Genomic DNA, 23,272 nt, shown 5'->3' on the forward strand with positions numbered 1-23,272 from the left:
TCTGCCTTGGCCCCACCACCATGGCTTTGTCCGGAAGGATGTCCAGAAGTCTCCCGGTCTAATTAGCATATTACCCTTTTATTAGTATAGAAGGCCATTATGGTCTTAAATATCTACACAAGAGGTAGAGAAATATATCATTTGGGTTACTTTATTTTTCATAAAACAAAGAAACAAAACAACTACTTCTATCTTCTCTATCCCTGATGTTTTTTTTCTAAAATATAAGCTTACAAACCAATCACTGGTGTACATGTGATAAACCTATCAGAAACAAAAGAGACTCTGAACAGCTTCAGCAATCTTGAGAAAGTAGAACAAAGTTGGAAGAATTACAATACCAGATAGTAAACTACAGAGCCATGGTAATCAAAACAACCTGGTAGTGGCATAAGAACAGGCATATAGATCAACAGAGCAGAAAAGAGAGCCCAGAAATCAACTCACGTGTCTATGGTCAATTAATATTTGACAAAGGAGGCAAGAGCATACAATGAAATAAAGTCAGTCTCTTCAATAAACGGTATGGGGAAAATTGAACAGGTACATGCAAAAAAGTGAAACTAGACTAACGATTTACACCATATATAAGAATAAACTCAAAATGGATTAAATACTTAAAATTAAGTCGCAAAACCATAAAAACCCTAGGGGGGAAAAAAAACGTAGGGAGTAAAATCTCAGACATCTCTTGTAGCAATATATATTTTTTTCAGTTGAAATAGTTATTACTTACTTAGCTTTGTTTATAGCTTTTTAAAAACCTTTATTATTAAGATTACAGATGTCCTCTTCTTTTACCCCATATCTCCCTTCCACCCGGATCCCACTCCATCCCAGGTCCTCGTCACCCTGTTTTCTGTGTCCATATGTAATGAATACATGCATATAATAGCTTTGTCTAATCTCTTCCTGCACCCCCACACCTCATTCTGAGAATCATCAGTCTGTTCCATTTACATGCCCCTGATTCTATTCCATTCGCCAGTTTATTCTGTTCATCAGATTTTTTTATTCATTTCATTTTTAGATTAAATTGTTGATAAGTATTTATTGTCGCATTCTTATTCATAATTTTTTATCTTTACCTTTTTCTTCTTCTTCTTAAAGAATATCCTTCAGCATTTCAAATAATACTGGTATGGTGGTGATGAACTCCTTTAGCTTTTTCTTATCTCTGAAGCTCTTTACCTGATCTTCAACTATAACTGATAGCTTTGCTGGATAATCTTGGTTGTAGGTTCTTGCTATTCATCACTTTGAATATTTCTTGTCACTCCCTTCTGGCCTGCAGTGTTTCTGTTAAGAAATCAGCTGACAGCCGAGATTGGTTTGGCTCAATGGATAGAGCATCGGCTTGGGGACTGAAGGGACCCGGGTTCGATTCCGGTCAAGGGCATGTACCTTGGTTGCTGGGGTGTGCAAGAGGCAGCTGATCGATGACTCTCTCTCATCGATGTTTCTAGCTTTCTATCTCTCTCCCTTCCTCTCTGTACAAAATCAATAAAATATATTATTAAAAAAAAAAAAAAAAAAAAAGAAATCAGCTGACAGCCGAAACCGGTTTGTCTCAGTGGTAGAGCGTAGGTCTATGGACTGAAAGGTCCCAGGTTCGATTCCGGTCAAGGGCATGTACATTGGTTGCAGGCACATCCCCGGTAGGGGGTGTGCAAGAGGCAGCTGGTCGATGTTTCTCTCTCATCGACGTTTCTAGCTCTCTATCTCTCTCCCTTCCTCTCTGTAAAAAATCAATAAAATATATTTTAAAAAAAAGAAAAAGAAAAAGAAAAAGAAATCAGCTGAAAGTCATATGGGCACTCCCTTGTGGTAACTATTTTTCTCTTGCTGCTCTTAAAATTCTTTGTCTTTTACCCTGGGCATTTTAATTATGGTATGTCTTGGTATGGTTCTCTTTGGATTCCTTTTGTTTGGGGTTCTCTGTGCTTCCTAGACTTGTAAGTCTATTTCTTTCACCAGGAAGAGGAAGTTTTCAGTCATTATTTCTTCAAATAGTTTTTTAATATCTTTCTCTTTCTCTTCTGGCACCCCCATAATTTGAATTTCGGTATGCTTGAAGTTATCCCAGAGGGTCCTTATACTATCTTCATATCTTTGGATTCTTTTTCCTTTTTGCTCTGCTGGTTGGGTGATTTTTGCTTCCCTGATTCTTGGGATCTTCTAGTGTACTGTTGAATCCATATATTATTCTTTATTTCAGTCATTGTATGATTAATTTCGGACTGGTGCTTTTCCATTTTTTTTTTTCTTTTTGGCATTCTCACTAAGATCCTTGAAGGTTTCACTAAATTCCTCGAAGGTTTCCAGAAGATTCTTGAGTAACCTTATAACTGTAGTTTTGAACTTTATATACAGTAATCTCGAGTTGATAGACTGGCCTTTTGTAGTAGTTGTCCTATAGGGCCCCATGGCCCAGCCCTAATCATCTAATGTGGACACTCTTGGTGTACCCCTTTGTGTGCTGTGTGCAGTTTTGTTGTAGTTGACCCTTGATTGCTATTGGTGTCACTAGGAGTACCTGACCTCCAGGCCAATTGGCAGTGGGGACCAGCTGCGACTACAGTGGGAGAGCTGCTGTGCAAGAGACACCCTATGGGGTAGGACTTGCTTCAGTAGGGCTTTGGTGCTTAGAGTCTGCCCCTTGAATGTGTCACTTATTAATGTGAAGAGTTGTAATCTGATATGGTCTCACATTGACCACTGGTACACTAGATCTTGGGGCTCTAGGGAGGTGCAAAGTCAGCCACTGCCTGAGGCCATCCAACAGGAGCTACAGAGAGATCTGCAGATTATCCCTCTTTGTATTGGGTTTGGAAGTGTCCAGACAAGGCCCACCTATGAAGCAAAGCAGTCTGGTGAGGGTGCAGTCATTGGGCCTTTTACTGATATGTTTAGGGCTCCCTGACATAGCTGCAGCTGGTTTGATAAGCTTTAGGCTGAGAAAGGAAAGACCACAGCTTGGGTGGGGTTGTAAATTGGGTGGGGCAGGGGCTCAGGGAATCTCCAGGGCAGAACAAATAGCAATGACTGCCAGTCAGCCCCAGACCAGGGAGGTCCCAGCACGGGAATAATGATCACTGGGAGCACTTCCGTCTGGAAGAAAGCCACCCCCGAGTTCCTGCCCCAATGCTAGACAGTCCAGTTTCTCCCCATATGTGTCTCGGTCCCCCAGAGTCTCGGCCTGCCCTGGAGTTCAGAGCCAGTGGAGCTTGTAAATTCAGTTTGTGGTGCAGGCATTTTAAGAAGAGCAGCTGGGTCTCAAGCAGCCTGTGTGTCACTCAGCCCCAATTCATACTGCTTTCTTCCATTTTTACGTTACTGCCAATAGATATATTGCCAATAGACTTCTTTCCCCAGCTCTGGAACCCCTCGCTCCTCTAAGTAGCCTCCACAGAGGCAATCTCCTTCCTGATTAAAAAGGCGGCACACCCAGGTGCCATACCAGTCCCTTCCACACCTCCGCACCTCCTACCAGTCTCAATGTGCTTTCTTCTTTACCTCTCTAGTTGCAGTACTTCCACTCAGCCAGCTTTCCCACAGTGCTGGATGATAGTTGTTCTGTATTTTAGTTGCAATTTTGATTTGGCTGTGGGAGGCAGCAAGTACAGGCATTTATCTATGCCATCATCTTGGTTCTCTATTTATAGCTCTTTTTCTTGTATCAATATTTTTGCTGATATATCTCTTAGGGCAAGGGAAACAAGGGGAAAAATAAACAAATGAACTACATCAAACTAAAAAGCTTCTGCACAGCAAAGGAACTATCAACAAGATGAAGAGGGAATCCATTGTGTGGGAGAACATAGTTGCCAATGGTACATGAGGTAAGAGTTTAATTTCCAAAATATATAAATCATTCATACAATTCAACAAAAGAAATATAAACAATCCAATTAATAAATGGACAAAGGACCTGAATAGACACTTCTCTAAAGACGACATACAGATGGCCAATAGATATATGAAAAAAAAAAAAGCTCAATGTCACTAATCATCAGAGAGATGCAAATTCAAACTATCATGACGTATCACCTCACATCTGCTAGAATGGTTATCATGAATAAATTGACAAACAACAAGTGCTAGTGAAAATGTGAAGGAAAGGAAACTGCTAGTGGGAATGCAGACTGGTGTAGTCACTGTGGAAAACAGTATGGAGTTTCCTCTAAAAATTAAATATGGAACTGCCTTTTGACCCAGCCTTCCCACTCTGGAAATGTAGCCTAAGAATATTGAAACCAATCAGAAAGAATGTATGCATCCCAATGTTCATAGCAGCAATTTTTATACTTATCTACTAAAAACAGCCCAAATACCCATCCTATATAATAAAACTCTGATATGTAAATTGACCAAACGGCATAAGGACTGGTGTAATGACCGGGCACTATGACATGCAATGACCACCAGGGGGCAGATGCTCAATGCAATGAACTGCCCATGTCCAGCATCTGCCCCCCGAAAGGAAGGTGACTGGCGGTGGCAGAGGTGGAGCCAGCAAGTGGGAGGCGCCAGGCTGCCAGACAAGGTGGGTGCCAGCCGGGGCCCCCAATCGCCCTGCTGGTTGCCCCACAAAGGGAGGCAATCAGTGGCTGCGGCAGGGGACATGGCCGGCCAGCAGGCAGCATCAGGTTGCCAGCCAAGGTGGGTGCCAGCGGGGACCCCCGATGGCTCTGCCCACCAGTCGCCCCACAGATCGGCCCGGATTGCTGGCCAGGCCTAGGGACCCTACCCAATATATTGGGAACAGTCTCTTAGATTTAAAAATTAAAACCTGGCAAAGGCTATTCTAACACTGAAAAAACAGGATGATGCAGCGATGACATGCATGGACTCTGGCTTGCACATTTTGCGGTCAGCCCTTATTCTGACACTTATAACTGTGTGACAAAGCAAATTACTTAACTTCTCTCTGCTTCAGTTTTTCCATTCATAAGATGCGGAAAATGGTACTACTGCCTCAGCATAACTACTTTTTATAACCAGGGCAAAAAAATGTAGCTGCCATACAATAGCAAGATACCTTTCACCTGTATGAAAAGTACATTTCACCTGGTGCATGCAGCATCCTGGATTCTGAGAGGGATGTCCAACTGCCGGTTTAGGCCCAACATCCCCTGAGGGCTCCCAGATTGTGAGGGGACACAGGCCAGGCTGGGGCCTCTAAGAGTGAATAATCTTGAACATAGAGAGTTTCTAATTTAAAAGTTCAATATATTATGCTATGGAGACATAAAAAACTACATCTAATTTTAGAAATTAATACTCCTTAACAAGTGATTCAGAAAATATATAAAACTGGTATTTGTGTTATTTCATGCAAATATAAATCATGAATATTCAGTTAATTAAGTAAATATGTACTGGAAGAATTTGACTTATTTACAACTTTAATATATCATTTTGCCCAGCCAGTGTGCTCAGTGGTTAAGCACTGACCCATGAACCAAGAGGTCACCAGTTTGATTCTGGTCAGGCACATGCCTGGGGTTGCAGCCTTGATTCCCAGTAGGGGGCATGTAGGAGCAGCCTACTGATGCTTTATTTCTCATCAATGTTTCTATCTCTCTATTTCTCTCCCTTCCTGTCTCTCTGAAAATTAAAAATAAACGAATTTTAAAAAATAAATATATCATTTAATTAAATGAATTTAAGTGCCCTTCTTTCATTTATTTGTATTCCAAGCAAGATAGCTGGCAAGTTTTTTAAAAGGAAAACACAAGACTTAAGGGAGGTGGAAAGGTGGACACAAACAATGAAACCTTGGATATGGCTGAATGGAACCGTGTTTACCACTAGCTAGTTAAACTAGTTGGTGTATTCACATGAAGCAGGTAAGCTGCTCAACTGACAATCTTACTATACCCTTCCTTCCTAGTAATATATCACATGTTCTGAGACTCTGGGCCAAGAAGCACATGAACTGCTATGCTACATCCATGTAATCGCATGTGATAGTGAAAACAGGGAATTTAGTAGATAGACATTCAGAGGCAGAGGCGGGTGACCTGGTTGCATAAATCCATGGGTCCTGATGAAACACTGATAGAAAGATGGCACCTGACCCTTAAACTAGAAGGTAGAGTTTTCAGAAGCAGGAGGAGCTTAGGACTGCCTGCTTTATTTAATGTATATTTCACAATGTCTAAAACAGGAACATTTTATATCTCATTTTGAATCAAAACATTCTTATAAAAAGTGCAATAATGAAAAGGTAAAATGCTTCAGATGTATGTTTAAAACAGGCAAAACTGGTTCTATCTAAATTGGATTTCTTTCACTCACACTAAATTCAGAATTTACCAACACTGAAATGTATCCCTCTCCTCTGATACAAGTGTCAAACATCTAGTTTATCAATATGAAAACTGAAAAGAAAAATAAATAGAAAAATATGGCATAATTTTTTCCTATAACTGAAATGGCTTATCTACATTTTCTAAAAATTGGAGCAATGACACAAAATACAATACCTTCTGGAAGTGTTTCTCCGAAATGTTAAAATAATGAGTCCTGAGAACAGAGCTCTGAAATAGCTCACAATCCAAACATTTCCTGAAAATTAAGAGAAATAAGTATTACTTCAAGTGCATTTTATCTTTTAAAAAAGTTTGTTTTACAACAAAATCCTAACTACTGACTAAAATAAACTAACTCAGAAAACAAACAAGATTTATTGCAAGATCAAAATATTCTTAACTATACATACTTTCCTTGGGCATAGCTGTTGACCAAATCTGATTTTAAAAATCTGCATTATAAAATTATTTACCGAAATAGACTACTTGTTTTTATTAAATTTTTATAGTAATCAAAACAGAGTTTGAAACAACTCCTTTTTTTTCTTCTTGACCACTGGGAACAAAATTTGTTAAACTCAGAATTGGAACCATCCTAGATCTAGAAGTTTATAGTTTCAGGAACAAAACAGTGGGTGAAATGTTTTAGGCAAGAGGCATTTAATACTGTGGCAGCTGAGGAAACTTCACATTGATCAGCAGACCAAGGACAGTGAAGCTAGTTGGAGATAAGGAAGACATGATACAAACTCTCTGGCTCCACTACAGCAGCTTTCCAGTTATATCAGTCACTGTCCTTATATCTGTTTTACATTTCTAGAATTCTCAATTTCTATCCTACAGCCTATAACCTATCTTTATAAATGATAGCTTAGCCCAGAAATAAGTCCATAAACCTGAACTTTAACTTCTCAAAATAAAGTAGCTGTTTTACTTATTTCTTCATTTTGTCAGTGGTCTTTACTCTCCCTAAAACCATAGATGGGTACCAAATGCCTGAGAGATGATTCCTCAATATCGTAGGAAGGAAGGCTCTTCAACCACTGTACACACTGTCTCTATATCTTGCTTATTGTCATTCTCCTGTGAACTATTCATTCACCTTTGAATCCCCCAAAACCTAGCATGATGCAAGGTACAGAGCAGATGCTCAGTAAATGTCTTGCTTAATAAACCAGAGAATCTTAGAAATGCTATCAATTACTATACCATGCTGAAATAAAGAATACCATAAAAGGAAAGCAAGTTATATGGTTCAACTACAAGAGAGAATAGTTGCCTTGCTTTAAAAAAATAAAATAAAAAATTACACACACACACACACACACACACACACACACACACATATTGATTTCAGAGAGGAAGGGAGAGAGGGAGGAGAGAGGGAGGGAGGGAGGGAGACATCAATGATGAGGGAGGAATTATTTATCAGCTGCCTCCTGCACAGCCCACACTGGAAATCAAGCCACAACCCGGGAATGTGTCCTGACCGGGAATCAAACTGTGACCTCCTGGTTCATAGGTCGATGCTCAACCACTGATCATGCTAGCCCAGCATACTTGCCCTTCTTTTAATCACTTCATTCTTTCTCTCTGTCATCCTCCCCACCCCCTCTCTCCCCATCTCAGTTCTTCCTCAGCAAGACTCTTCAAATATATATGTCAATGCTCTGACAAGCCCTATAGCTGAGTATCAGTTATCTATCTTTATAGGTGAATTGGGATTCCAGTCCCACTGTCTGAGGTCCTACACCCTATTGGCATGATAAATGGACATTAACACAAATCCCCTCACAATCCATATTGGTAGCTCCTAAACTACCCTCCATCAACAGGAGAAAATGTCACTTATATATATAAGTCAAAATACCTAGAATCAACACTAAAGGCAGAATGTTGCCCAAACTTTAGAAGACAGAAAGTAACACCTTAAAGTAGAATTATAACTATTAGCAAGAACAAATACACAAACACCCTGAAGAGACTTCCTACTGACTAAAAAGTGTGTGTGTTTTTTATTTGTGGTTTTTTTTTTTTTGTTTTTTTTTTTGCCCCAAATCATTTCCTATTAGGAAACTACTTTTTCAGCAGCTAAATAAAAACATTACCAAATCATTTTACATAAATTTTAACCTTATTCTGACCTTCCACATAAAGCAAACAAACCTCTCTATCCAATAAGATCCCATCTGAACTATGTAAGGTGATAAACAATACCTTAATTGCTTTTATTTACATGACTTTGAAACTATTCTGGGCTGCCGACTCAAGGTCACATTACAAAAAAGTAAAATGTATGTCCAGCCAGCATGGTTCAGTGATTGAGCATCAACCTATGTACCAGGAGTTCAAGGTTTGTTTCCCAGTCAGGGCATATACCCGGGGTTGTGGGCTCTATCCCCAGAGTGGGGTGTGCAGGAGGCAGCTGATCAATGATTCTCTTTCACCATCGATGTTTCTCTCTTTTCCTCTCTCTCCCTTCTAAAAAAAAAAAAAAAAAAAAAATTTAAAGACAAGGAAAATGATGCAATATACCCAGGAGGAATTATCTACTTAAGACAGTGTGGTAGCACCTTCTCCCTCTCTCATTAGGAGACACCAAATGCTTAGTGCAATTAACAGGTACATCTCTATTTGAAATGTATTACATATATACACATTAATTTTATAAATACAAATATGTACTAAGACTATAAATTTAAATAAGTTTATCACATATTATGGCTTCCTTATTAACACCAATCTGCCTGAATAGAGACAAATGACAACTCTATACCCTAACAACATTTAAAATCAAAACATGAAACAGGGCAATTCTTTTTTTTCCAGTGTCTCATAAAAATTCAGGTTATGAAAGGTTATGAAGCTATAAAAAATTTTAGGACAGGAACTGCAAAAACAGCATCCCAAGTAGACTTCTGATGGTTCAACTTAAAATTTTTTCGACTTTACTATGGTGCAAAAGCTAAATGCATTCAGTAGAAACCATACATCAAATTTTGAATTTTGGTATTTTCCTGGGCTAATGATTCGCTGTATGATACTCTCTCCCTTGTGACAATGGACAGTGGCAGTGAGCTGCAGCTCCCAGTCAGCCAGCCATCAAGGATAAACAACTGATACTTTACAGTGTACTGTGCTGGCAGCATTTTTTTGGATACTGTGTTTTGTTTTCACATCCCATCAGGTCTACAAAATGTCCATTTATGTCTTCTGCTTCTAGTGGGAAAAGGAGGAAGGCAATGACTTTTGAGATGAAACTCAAGATAATGCCCAACTGCAGGCTAATGGAAGTGTTTTGAGCACATTAAAGGTAGGTTAGACTAAACTATGGTGATTGGAAGATTAGGAATTACATATATTTTCAACTTAACGATGAGTTTTTCAGGATGCAACATCATCATTAAGTTGAAAAGCATCTGTATATTAAGAGTTCCTGCCTTTTTTTTTTTTTTTAACCTTAACAAGCATATGCCAAGGAATTTGCTTAGAGGAGCAAAAGACTTAACATGCCTCAAAGCCAATAATGTCAGATCAGTAAAACTAAGGAAGCACAATAAAATGACGGAAATTAACTACCAGAGATTAAAAGAAACAAGTATTTTTCAAAACCCTCAGAATATAACAAAACACACAAAAACAAGCTATCTCTACAAAATATTTCCCTTCAGTTTAGTAGTAAAATTCTAACACAAATGAGGTATTATTGGCACTTGAGTTTACTGGAGAAAAGGGAAGGAAACTATAAAGAATGGAATCTAGGTTACACTAAAAATGTTTGTCATAATGGTACAAATGTAGAATGCCAAATTTTTTTAGGTTTATTATATCACCAGGAAATTCATTTAAAAAGTATATGTCCATTAAATTAGATAAATTTCCATTATTTAATTTACTACACAAGTACTTTTATACTACTCAGGCCAATCTTTTGCAATTTAGAAATGATTTAATGAAAGAGAAACAATGATATTTTAAAATTTATGCTTTTATACCTTCTTTCCCTTGGTAGAAGGGCAAGACCTTTATTGTGTAAATCTATAATGGATCCAAATCATTTCATTTGATGCTACTCCACAAAGAACACAGGATGTATACATATTTAAGTAGCACAATCCTAAATAAACTCCAATGGCATGATGTTACTTTGTCTTTTCTAAATGAGAAATAAAACACCTCAATTTCTTTTTATAAGTTAAGCCAATCTCCTTTGGAATTTCTCAGTAGTAAAATAAAAATATTTTTAAAGGTACTAGTTACTATTATAAATCACATGTGATGTTTAGTGACCATATCCTCTTTAGATATTTTAATATTCTTTCTTTAAAAAGCAATTCAAGGTCTAATACAAAATATCTACAGTTGACCTTTGAACAACATGGGTTTGAACTACGTGGATCCCTTTATACACAGATATTTATATTCAATAAATACCTGTACAATTTCTTATCCACAGTTAGGATCTGTGGGTGTGAAGGGCCAACTGTAGCCATTCTACACAAGGAACTTTAACATCTGTGGATTTTGGTGTCCACAGAGGTAATGGAACCAATCCTTTAAGGATAATGAAGGACAACTTAAGTTTATGGGGAGTCAAAAGTTATACAGGGATTTTCAACTGGGGCGCAATTAGTGAGGGAGAAGGCACACCTAACCCCAGGTGTTGTCCAAGGGTCAACTGTAATCTGCATAATTATGTAACAGGCAATTCATGGTTCACATACTTTGAGAAGTATAAAAGCAAGGGGGCCAATCAAAATCTTCTAATATTATTTCCAATGTTCTTGGTTATATTTTTATTTGAACTAAAATTTTAAGTTGGCAGTAATTTGATGATAAAGATAACTGTTATTTCTCAAATAGTTCCTCTGTCCATCCAAATGACTCAAAGCCTTATACTCCTAAAGCTCACTGATTATGATCACAACACCTAAATTCTAATTCACCTACATAAAACTGGGATTTTCCTTTTCATGGATGTGTTACTAACACATGTGTTAAAGCCTTTGCACATCTTTAAATGGGCTACAACCTTGAACTGAAAATAAACTATATTAAGGGCATCACTCTTACAGATCCCAAAGTTAAATAAAGAGATAATTCTGAGTCTAGGTTTAGACACACTTAATTTTAACACAATGCATCAATCTCAGGTGAGCCTAGTAAATCCTCCCACAAAGCCAAGAGTGTGTGTCTTTCTATTTTTTTTTCCCTTTCCCCTTTCCTCTCCACCATGAGGCTAATGAACAAAATATTACACTTCTTAAATATATTTGATGGTATGGAGGTAAACTATTCATTAGTTTGTAAAAGAGGTACCTGAGTACTTACCAGTTCCATATGTAAAATTAAATCCTGGACTGACAGGGTTGCTTAGGTAACACTCAGAAAAGAACAATGTGACTCCAACTATAGGGAATAAGCTATAAACACTCCATAAAATCAAGTGTATCTAGAGTAGACCAGCTCTCCATTTGAAATACCTGCTATAGAATATGTTAATTCACAATTCCATTTAGGAAATATATTTCTTCCTCTCTCACCTGTTCCCCCACCCATCTTGCATTCAATTCCATAAATAGCAATTATCTCCCATTATAAAACAGTTGGCGGTTAAAACAATGAGCCAAGGAAGAAAGTACAATATTCTATAACTGACATTTACTGCATTGGCCTTGGACTTCTAATCTTTACCAGACGGGCACACAAATCAATCCATCAGCTCATAAAGGTGTGCTTTTTTAACCTCTAAAACAGATGGGATTGGCCAGAAGTGTCTGGCATGTCAAACTGCTAATCACTGCTGCCCTTTGCACAAAATAACCCACTTAAGTTGAGGCATGGTTGCACTGTAACCGACATTAGTCTGTGGTAAACCCATTTAACTGTCACACACTCCTGCCACTCCTGCTCTCCCTTAATTAAGCCTAATGCCTTATGCTTTGACCTTTTGTTCTAGTCTATTAACCCTATCTAGTACAAGTTCAATTATGCTAAACTAAAAACTTTGCTATAAAATATTAAATGCCACGCTCAAAAAATCATAAGGAACATCCTCCCAACCCTTAGCTCTAGGCACCTTGTTACTCAAAGCATGCAACAGCAAAACTTCACTTTGGAGTGACACTGATTCTTTACAGTCTACAGAGAAGACCCAAATTATCAACCTAGTCTACCACCTTTTTTACAAACTGAAGCCTGAAAACACTAAATGACTCTCCTGTTTCATGGCATCAAAGGAGCCTCATTGAAATCTACCTAATCTCTAGTTCTAATCTTTTATTCTCCATGGTACCTCTGATTAATAAACTACACAGCAGTGTATTATGGTTACTAATGTTTTTACCACAACTCATTACATTTTACCACCTTCTAGACTACACCACACACAAAGACCTAAAGCAAAATAAATGGGCCCATCAATAGAGCTTAGAAGGAATTTTTTCCTTTCCTCCACACACCAAAAATTTCTAGATCCTCACTACCTTTTTTTTCTTTTTTAAAAGTAGCAATGGTTGTTTAGAACTGCTAAATTATGCAACACTTAAATAGCAATATGCATGAATACAATTTTTAGTTTTGCTGGTGATTCACTGAAGTCTTCAATAGGGCAAATGACTTAAGATCCAAGAAGCGATTACACATTGCTACTTAACCCCAATGGACAAATTCACAGCTGATTATCTTTAAAATTATTTTTACACCTTACATGTATATTGATTGCTGTTCACATTTATCAGAAGACTAAAAAATAAAAACTTTAAAATTCACTGCAAAATGAAATGAAACAAGCTATTATTATGGGGGGGATTTTTGTTTTAGTATATAATAATGTGTCTTATTATGTCTCCTTCCACTTCATATAACTACAAAACATTTTACTACTCTATACAATTAAAGGTCAATGACATAAAATAAAATTTGGATTTCTACTTATAACTCGTTAGAAAAAGCATATCAATTTTACATTTTCAAAAATTTAGAGTCAGATTTTAATTTCATATTTTTGGCTGACTGCCCAAAGGCCCAATGCCTATTTTCAAATATTAACAAATATTGTCATTTTTGCCTTTAGCAACTTGGAACCGTACAGGTTAGCACCATTATAAAATGAAAGAGCTAATATTTTTCAAATAAAGTATCATTTAGAGCATTTAGAGTTGTGATGAAATGATGAATAATTCCGATGACAAAATTTACTACTTTTTAAGAGGTAAACAGAGAATGTGGTACAAGAGTTTAAAACTCAAAGTGAATGTGTTCATGTTATTAGAATGCTGATTTCAAAGGAAAGTATCTCTTGGAGGAGCATACACAAAGATGTATAAAATGTAAAGCGGATAAGTAGTCAAAACTAAAACAAACACTTGTAGCAGCAAAGCACTGACTTCGAGTTTCATTTGCATTTTTTTTGCTGCATTGGCAAATAATGTTAATTTAAATATGAATAGCATGCCTTAGTTATAAGAGTCAGTTCATAAAAATACAAATTAAATTTTGGTCTCTGCTGAGGAACTCAACAGTGAAAAATTCATACTAATGTATAAAATTGATGCACTCTATAACATATTGACTGGCAAAGAAAGGAAAAGGCAGTTTGGATACTCACTGATGAAAGCACAAAGAAGGATATACTACGCTAGGGCCCATTGCATGAAATTCGTGCATGGGTAAGGTCCCTAGGCAAATAGGGCCGATCTGCAGGGCAACCTGCAGGGCAATCAGGGGTCCTGGCTGGCAACCGCCTTAGCTAACCTGGGGCCTGAGGGCTGGGGGCAGCTCCTGCGTTGAGCGTCTGCCCCCTGGTGGTCAGTGCACATCGTAGTGACTGGGCATTCTACCAGTCGTTCTGCTGTTACGTCAATTTGCATTGTAGGCTTTTATTATATAGGATAGTGTGCTAAGTTTTTGCTCTTTACTGAGGACAATCGTCCATTAGTCTGTGCATCTTCTCTTGCTATGATTTATAAGCATGTGACTACACAGAAAAATACATGAACCATGAGAAGAGATGGTTTTTCTGTTTACAAGACATCTACTTCCACACAAGCAAAATTAAGTTTAGTAAAAAACTTTGTCTTCACATAACAAGAAACTGGGTTAAAGTTTTTTTAAGAGCATTTGTTAAGTCTCAATGCTGTAAATATATAACCCAGATAATCTATACATTTTCTTTAGCATTTGAAAATTGCTAGTCTAGAAATTTCTAAGCTCCATTTTAAATAATTTCTCTTCTGCCGTAGCATTATCACTCTAGTTGAACATGACAGTGTTAACAGAAAATTCACCTCTAGAAAAGAACAAATCTCAATTTATAAAAAATAACAAAAGAACTTCATATACTAAAGTATTATAACTTACTGGTTTGAATCAAACAATTCTTGATATCTTTAACTTTTAAGAATATTGAATGTCAAAATTTACTCTGGACATGAGATTTGAGAGGTCTCCCTCCTTCCCAACTAGTCAACTCCAATGCCATTAAATGTGTCAAACTGGTGGATTCTTATGACAACTGGAAGTGACTAAGGAACCTGCCTATAAGATTCTAGAAATATTTTGTTACATTTCCTTTAAAAATTTTAAATGTTACCCAAAGATTCTGCTGACCACGTTTTCTAATATATTATAAATTGAATATTTTTAAAGAAAGAGCATTACAAAATAATCCCAAGTGCCAAGTAATTACAATGTCACCAACAGTTAGGTTCAGTTTTCCCTTCATAATTAATATGCCTGAAAAAGATAAATTTTAAGGAATATTATTCCTTTTAGAAGTTCTAACTTAAATACATTAAAGAAAAAATGAAGAACAGAAGCTATTATGCAAAATTTATCCTATATAATAAAAAGCTAATATGCAAATCAACAAAATGGCGGAACAACTGGTTGCTATGATGCGCACTGACTACCAGGGGGCAGATGCTCAATGCACAGAAGTTGCCCCTGGTGGTCAGTGCACTCCCATAGTGGTAGCGCCGCTCAGCCAGAAGCCTTGAGCCAGGCTCATGGCTGGCGAGTGCAGCTGTGGTGGCAGGAGCCTCTCCCACCCCTGCAGCAGCTGGACATCCCCCAAGAGCTCCCAGACTGTGCGAGAGCACAGGCCAGGCTAAGATAACCCCCTGAGTGCATGAATTTCATGCACCAGGCCTCTGCTACATAATAAATTAGCAGCTATCTATACTAATAAAAGCCTTGAGGGTGATCAGGCCAGCAGGGGAGGGCCATTGGGGGCAATCAGACCTGCAGGGAAGCAGTTAGGCATCAATCAGGCTACCAAGAAAGTGGTTAGGAGGTGATCAGGCAGGCAGGCAGGTGAGCAGTTAGGAGCCAGTGGTCCCGGATTGTAAGAGGGATGTCCAACTGCCGGTTTAGGTCCGATCGCTGTGGCCTAAAGTGGGCATCCCCTAGGAGTCTGAGATTGAAGACAGTGCAGGCTGGGCTGAGGGACACTCCCCTCTCCTTCCCCACTCAGTGTGCAAATTACTAGAGGCTTGATGCACAAAATTTGTGCAAGAGGGGGAGTGTTGTCCCTCAGCCCAGCCTGCACTCTCTCCAATCTGAGACCCCTCAGGGGATGTCCGACTGCCGGTTTAGGCCCACATGGATTAGGCCTACATGGGCAGTCAGACATCCTTCCCACAATCCAGGACTGCTGGCTCAACTGCTTCACCTGCCTGCCTGACTGCCTGACTGCCCCTAACCACTTCTGCCTACCAGCCTGACCACTCCCTTGCCAGCCTGATCGATACCTAACTGCTCCCCTACCGCCCAATTGCCCCCAACTGCCCTCCCCTGCTGGCCCAATCATCCCCAACTGCCTTCTCCTGTTGGCCCAGTCGTCCCCAACTGCCCTCCCCTGCCAGCCTGATTGCCCACAACTGCCTTCCCCTGCCAGCCATCTTGTGACCACATGGGGACGGCATCTTGTGTGAGGGTGTGATGGTCAATTTGCATATTACCTCATTATTATATAGGATACCCAGAGGCTCCATTCCTGACCCTCTCCCCCTAAAAAGCCAGATTTTCCCAAGAGCTGGCATAGATACAGTGCAATTCAACAAATGTTTATAACAGCCTTATCTGTGCCAGGCAACTACAGCACTGACAGCACACTGATGAATATACTCTTATTCATGGGGCTTTCCCTCTACTGAGGAAGACAGACATTACACTAAGCAAGTGTGACCATTACAATGAAGAGAACCATGAGAGACAAATCGGATCTTGTTAGAGGCTTGGGGACTGTCTCCTCTCTTTTCCACTGTCCCATAAGTGGGGATATTTCTTTCTTGTTTGCTTCACCAAAGTCCAGGAATGTGGTCTGTCTGTGGCCCACATAAACAGCTACCATTAGATTTCTTCTCTCTTGCTCTCTTTCTAGGGGTAGACCTAGAGGGTTGGTTCAGGGCACATCATCAGCAAAGGTCCACACAGTGCCCTCTCATCTTGTTACCTCTTCACAGAATACAGGAATGGGGTCCATAATCTTCACATTATGTTCCCAATTAAACCCACAGACCCACTCACCTCCACTAATGGTTTTAGGACATCACTTTTCAGTAGGAAGTAGAGCTGGCCTGTGAGTATTCTGATCATGCTAGTTGACTAAAGGTACCTGGCTCTGTTAATCTACAAAAAGAAGTTGCCCTGCTGATTTTTAAAATAGAACTATGTATATACATATAGAAACAAAGCTGTGGAACAGATGTGCATGTGTACTGTAAAATTTCTTTTTAAACCCTCAGCCTAAAAAGTACATTCGAGTACCAGAATATCAAATAAATCATACAACTGTTCTGAAGACTATGTTTTAATAGCATGCAAAGAAAACAGGCTACAAAAATAAGGATGACATAATTGGCCTTTTCACACTCTCCTTCTTAAGAAGACCCAGTCAGTGTGGTCATCACAGATCCTTCCTATGTGTTTGCTTGGACTACACTTTAACACCTGAAACACAAGCCCCTCATTCTGAGACTGATTTAGTAAAAACCAAAAGAGTGTGAAATAAATTAAGACTTGGTTTCCTTCTTTCTTCCTTTCTTTTTTTTTTTTTTTTTTTTTTAATATTTTATTGATTTTTTCACAGAGAGGAAGGGAGAGGGATAGCTACCTAGAAACATCAATGAGAGAGAATCATCGACCAGCTGCCTCCTACACAACCCCCACCAGGGATGTGCCCACAACCAATGTATATACCATTGACAGGAATTGAACCTGGGACCTTTCAGTCCACAGACCGACACTCTATCCACTGAGCCAAACCAGTTTCAGCAAGACTTGGTTTCTTATCCTGGGTTTACCTAATTGCTAGCTATATGAGTTTAAAATTTCTTTAAATTCTTAGGGCTCAACTTCTTCCTGTGTAAAATACAGGCAATAAATGTTAAAGAAATTTTTAATTACCAACAATAATAAAAATGTGGAATTAATCATTTACCCAACTGTATCACAAGAATACCCTTAATAAAAAAATAAAAATAAAATAAGAAGTTGAGAAGGAAAAATAGGGGAAAGAGGAAACAAAAATAAAGAAAAAAGGTATACCAGTACTAAATGACAGCATTTATCACTATTTGGTATACAGTCCACGCCAACCACCTATCCTATGTGCTTTTCATTAAGCAAGATGCCTCTATAAATTGACTTGACAATAGGGAAGTAGATCAAGATAACTCTGAGACAGTATGTTTAAACCCAGAGCATCCATTTCAAATTCTCTTCTAACCAAAAAACCTAAGGTTTCTATGAAACTACTTCAACTTGTGAAAGCCCAGGTTAAAAAAAAATAAATAAATTAGAATAAAAGAGTAATATGCTAGTTAGACCGGACAGCCGAACAACCTTCCAGATGTAGCCAGGGCTGCCAGGGCTGAGGCAAGCCGCTGCAACTGCAAGGGCTGAGCCCCCTGCACGAATTTCATGAATCGGGCCTCTAGTGTGTATGTGTGTGTGCGCACACACTTTTGTTTATCCAACATTTACTTGGCAATTCAAAAATCCAAAGCTCACTAGAAAATATTATGTATAGGAGACTTACATCTCCAATGTAGTTTCAACTTGACTATACCTTTTAGTGTAGAAGGAACCACTCAGCTTGATTCTTTTGGGTTCAAAATTCCATAAATTTTAAATGAGGCAAGTAAAAAGATTTGGAGGGATTTATATCCCTATTTCTCACTACCTCAACAATAAAAGAATATGCCCAATGTGTACCTTAAAAATGCTATATGCTACACACCTCCATATCTCAAAAATCTCTTTCCTCACCATGGTCTACTCCCAAAATGAAGCTAAATACTCATCTCTCTATTTCTGCTTCCCTCTGATGAACTCACAAGTGCACTATCAATTTCCTCTTTTTATTGCAAAACCTAGTCTTTAAAATAAAATTATTGTGGATGAAGATAGGGCAATAAAAAAATCAAATAAATAACTGTAATAGTCAGGAGGTTTAACTTTTCAACCAGGGAGACCTATGGCTCTGAATTTGCTACAACTTTGAAGTGGGCAAACGTAATTATCCTTGGGAATACCTGAATTAAGACCATAACAAGCTAGTTTAATGAATTATATCAAGAAACAGTTGCTTTCTCTGCCTCAAAGAACACTATGGCAATTCTGTGGTACACTTCACAGGGGTTAGCACTGATTGCATAGTTGCCCTTGGTGAAGACATTTCCCCAGTAAACACAGGGAGCAGGACATCAGCTCTGACAACTGACATCAGCTGCTGCAGAAATCATATATTGGAAGTGATGTCCCTTCCCAGCAAGACTGGTCTGAGAATCCAGGCTAGGCAGACTATGTGCTGCATCAGACTGCGAGCAGGGTTTTTTGATGATTTTCTAAAAATCAAAGAGAGTCTGGTTTTCTCTTCAAATGATAGCATACTTCTCAGGAAAAAGCAAATTGTTATCAATGAAATTAGCTTTGTGACCTCAGGAAAGTTACTCAGGCATCTCTCAGACTACTAGTAGGTTTCTTTATCTGTAAAACAGAGAAAATGATACCTATATGTCACTGGGGAACTGTCAAGTGACCAGCACAAAATCTTCCTTTCCCTGCTCTTCATCCCAATAAAAAAGGCTAGCTGAAACTGGTTTGGCTCAGTGGATAGAGCGAAGGCCTGCAGACTGAAGGGTCCTAGGTTCGATTCTGGTCAGGGGCATGTACCTTGGTTGCGGGCACATCCCCAGCAGGAGATAACTGATTGATGTTTCTCTCCCATTGATGTTTCTAACTCTCTAATCCTCTCCCTTCCTTTGTCAAAAATCAATAAAATATATTTCTTTTTTTAAAAAAAAAGGCTAAAGGCAAGTAACTAGGAAACAACTGTTTTATAGTTCAAGTTTTTACCCAATGTCTCTACTTTCCTTTTAAAACAATAGGCTTGAAATCTTTACTGTATATTGTCAACAGGAGTATATATTGATGTAGAGTCAGAATTCCCGAATTTAAAAATCAAATCTTATTCCTTTATACAGATTCTACGGATGTTGCCCAGAGATATAAAATGATGCTCCTTTTATCTGTATCATATTGTTTTAGTAGCAGAATCTAAGCTAGGAAAGTATGTGTGAATAACAAAAGTACTTTTAAAATGCTTTTCAAAAATCAAACTTGAGCCTACATGACCCATTGTGCAAATATTCCCTTTAGGGGTAAAAATATAACTCTGATTAATTTATTTTGAAGATATTTCTATATCCCATTTGGGAGTGTTTCACATGTTTTCAAATAATTTTTCTCCACTTTTTTCTGTCTTCCTCCCTTTCCTTAATTTGTCTTTATTCCACTGTATAAATCTACCACCACTTTACTGTTTCAAAAAGCAGTTGTAATCCTTTAAGCCATTCACATCTCTTGATTTTTAGATAAGTTTCCTCAAGTGCAAGTCCCATTTTATTTTGAACTTCTGACTCTTCAACTTTCATTGTGCCCTGTTACATGTCAGACTCCTATCTATATTGTCATTAAATCCCCAAAACAATATAATATTATTGTCATTTTAAGGTTGAATATAAATACAACTTCCTATCTTACTATCACAGTGCTAAATTATCATCTGATTTTTTTAAATTCAGCAACATATTAACATGTTCACATGTTATGGCAAATTCAGCAATTAAAAGCACAAAATTATAAAAAACTAGCTTACTCACAAAAAGGCTTAAGTTTTTTTCTCATCTATTTTAGCTGTCCAAGAAAACAAAAGTAAAATAATCAAAGTATACCACTAACAACAAAAGCTTCTAATTCCTCAACCCATTAGCAAATTATAGATTTGAAAACAAGAAGTAGCCCTGACTACCATTTAACAGGTGACTAAAAAATGACTTTCTTAATTACAAGTCCAAGGGTGAAAGATTCCTTTCCACCAAAGCTCTGAATAAACACCAACATCAGGTCAGTGAGAGCTGTCCTAGTCCCCATGGTATCTTAAGCTGATGACTCAAATTCCCAACAGGCTTCCAGTTTAAGATTTCTTGAGACAGTAGGCTTAGTCACACAAGTGACCTGGAATTTAAGTCAAATAAGGGTCTCTCCCTTCCATTCTTAAATATATTTTTGTTAAATGACACAAAGCTAAAGAGGAATATGGGTTTTAATTTAGAACTTTAATCAGAGGCATACAAAGTCTAAAAATGTTTTGGGGATACTGAAACACATTAGCTTTGAATTCAAAACATAACTATTAACCCTGTCAGAGAAGCAATTCTAGTTCCAAGTTTCTTAACGAAATGTTTTTTATTCTAGCCCTATTTATTCAAAGAGGGAGGAAGGGAAGGAGGGAGGGAGGGAATGTGGAGGGAAGAAGGTGAGAAGAGAGGGAGGGATGATGGTTGGTTGGATGGATAGATACCACAAGCACCTTCCTAGCTGAAGCTTCAACAAATTCTGGAGTTCTTCTTAAATTTATTTTTACCAAAAAACCAAATCAGATGAGTTATAATTTCTTTTACAGGTAATCATCTATAAAATTGTCTTCAAGAACAATCCATGTTAAAATCTGTTATAGCCTTTTAAAAATATCTTAATACTACTAAGTAAACAGAGTCCTTTTTACTTCATATCTCCAAAAAGTGACTTTTTTCTATATCTATGAGTTGCCAGTCTTCTAAATTCTTCAAATTTGTTTCTCACTATATTACTTCTAGAGTTCTAGACTAAATGTTATATCCAGCATGGTTCAAAGTATTAATTTTAACAAAAACCTAATAGAGTCGTAAAATGTATCACATTTACAATTTCCTCATTCTTGTTCTTCTCAATATTTTACGATCTTAAAAAACTTATGTTCCTAAAATACCACAAGTTTTGTAGTGCTTTATTTTTACTATTTGTAAAATAGTGTAGGAATCCATTTGAATTTGCAAAATGCAGAGTATTATCTATAAATGACAGCAATTAATAATAAGGTCCTACTTATCTCAATCCTTATATTTAGTTTGAAAAAAATAAAACTACCCTTTCTGTAATTATTTACATCAAATACCTTATTATCAGATATCCTATCAAAGAGTTCTCCAGTTAACCACCCAAACCTCAGCATTCTGTTCTCCATGTTCAAATAAGACCACTGGAAAATACCAGATCTTAAAAAGAATAATTAAAAAAAAAGAATCTAATATTAATTCATTTTTCCCCAAAACTATAATTTCTGGTTCTATTCTGGCAACCAATGTTGATCCTCTTTTAGATATATTTAAGAGAAATTTAAAAACAAAGTGTACAATGCACAAATGGGAAATTTGTCATTGCTCCCCCTCAAACAACCACCATTTATGTAATATTGCTGCTCTTATAAAAGGGAATCCATTACCATCAGCAATTCATGTCCCTGCTTCAGCATCAGATGCCAACAGGATACAGAAACAAGATCTCTCTCAATTACTTTTTGTTCATTGCAACCTCTGGACATAATCCTCAGTTCCATCAGCCTGCTTCATCATCTGGCATGCCTGATTTTTACCTTCTCAAGTCTTAGTGACTATCCTGGTGTTATATTTCTCTGATTGTTGTTACCTAAATACTATAGAATGAGTCTGCTACCCAACCCCACAGTCCCTTCAAAAAAATTCAACTTAAGGATATGCATCTTGAGCAATTCAATTCATGCCTTTAAACTCATTATCCTGAAAGTGTCCCTCCCCCCAATTCTGTTAAAAATGTTCAACTTTTCAATAGTAATAAAAAATTGCTTTTCATAAAAATATTTCTCCAGTTGGAAGACATGGGTACAAAGTACTTCGTTGGAAGAGCGATGCTTCCCCCCCAATTTTCATCCATATAACAGTAAATCATTATTAAAACAAAACAAAACAAAACTTAAGCTGACTGTGTATCAGCCACGTGGAATGGCATATAGAAAAAGCACAAGAATAAAGAACCTTCACCCCCCACCAAGAATAGAAGCAACAAATGAGGAAGGCTTTTCATAGACAAAAACATCCAAAGTTGTAGCAGCTATTTATTTTAGAAAAGGAGACCAGAGCTATAAAGAGAGGCTTAGCATAGACTAGAAGTCTTTCTTCTCTATTAACCTACACTTTTAAAACTAATCCTGAATTTTAAAAGGCAAAACTGAACCTATCAAAATTTTAATTAAATTTTCTTCATAAAAATGAGATGTTTTGAACTTATCTTGGGCAGAATTATCGTTTAACCTGATTCACAAAACTATTATTTTTAAGTTTCTTACAATCTTAGAAGTTTTAAAATTAAAAACCTAATTCCTTTAATGTCAGATATCCTTAGCCACTCTGGTTGAAAATCACTTCTCTGCCAGCATCTCCTAGTACTGATTTGCAATGGAGTCTGTATAATTAATACTAACATTCTTCCCTCTAGTTCCAGCCAGCCAAGGATGACATCTCTTTGTATCCCTATTTATTCCACTGGATTGACATGTTTTACCTCGTCTGTCACCTTCCATAAAATTCTGCTTT

At 37.6% G+C, this 23,272-nt stretch overlaps 1 protein-coding gene across 2 annotated transcripts in view; it reads right to left on the bottom strand.

Annotated features, from left to right (window-relative positions):
* The window catches only part of NRIP1 (nuclear receptor interacting protein 1), a 95,930-nt gene that overhangs the window by 68,982 nt on the left and 3,676 nt on the right, over nucleotides 1–23,272 (bottom strand). For both annotated transcript variants that reach the window (XM_084875914.1, XM_084875915.1), the window contains exon 2: nucleotides 6,492–6,573. The gene's annotated coding sequence lies outside the window, so the exon portion shown is untranslated. The remainder of the gene's footprint in view (nucleotides 1–6,491; nucleotides 6,574–23,272) is intronic.

Source organism: Pipistrellus hanaki, assembly GCF_964339955.1.
Source record: "Pipistrellus hanaki genome assembly, chromosome: 2".
Classification (NCBI taxonomy): domain Eukaryota; kingdom Metazoa; phylum Chordata; class Mammalia; order Chiroptera; family Vespertilionidae; genus Pipistrellus; species Pipistrellus hanaki.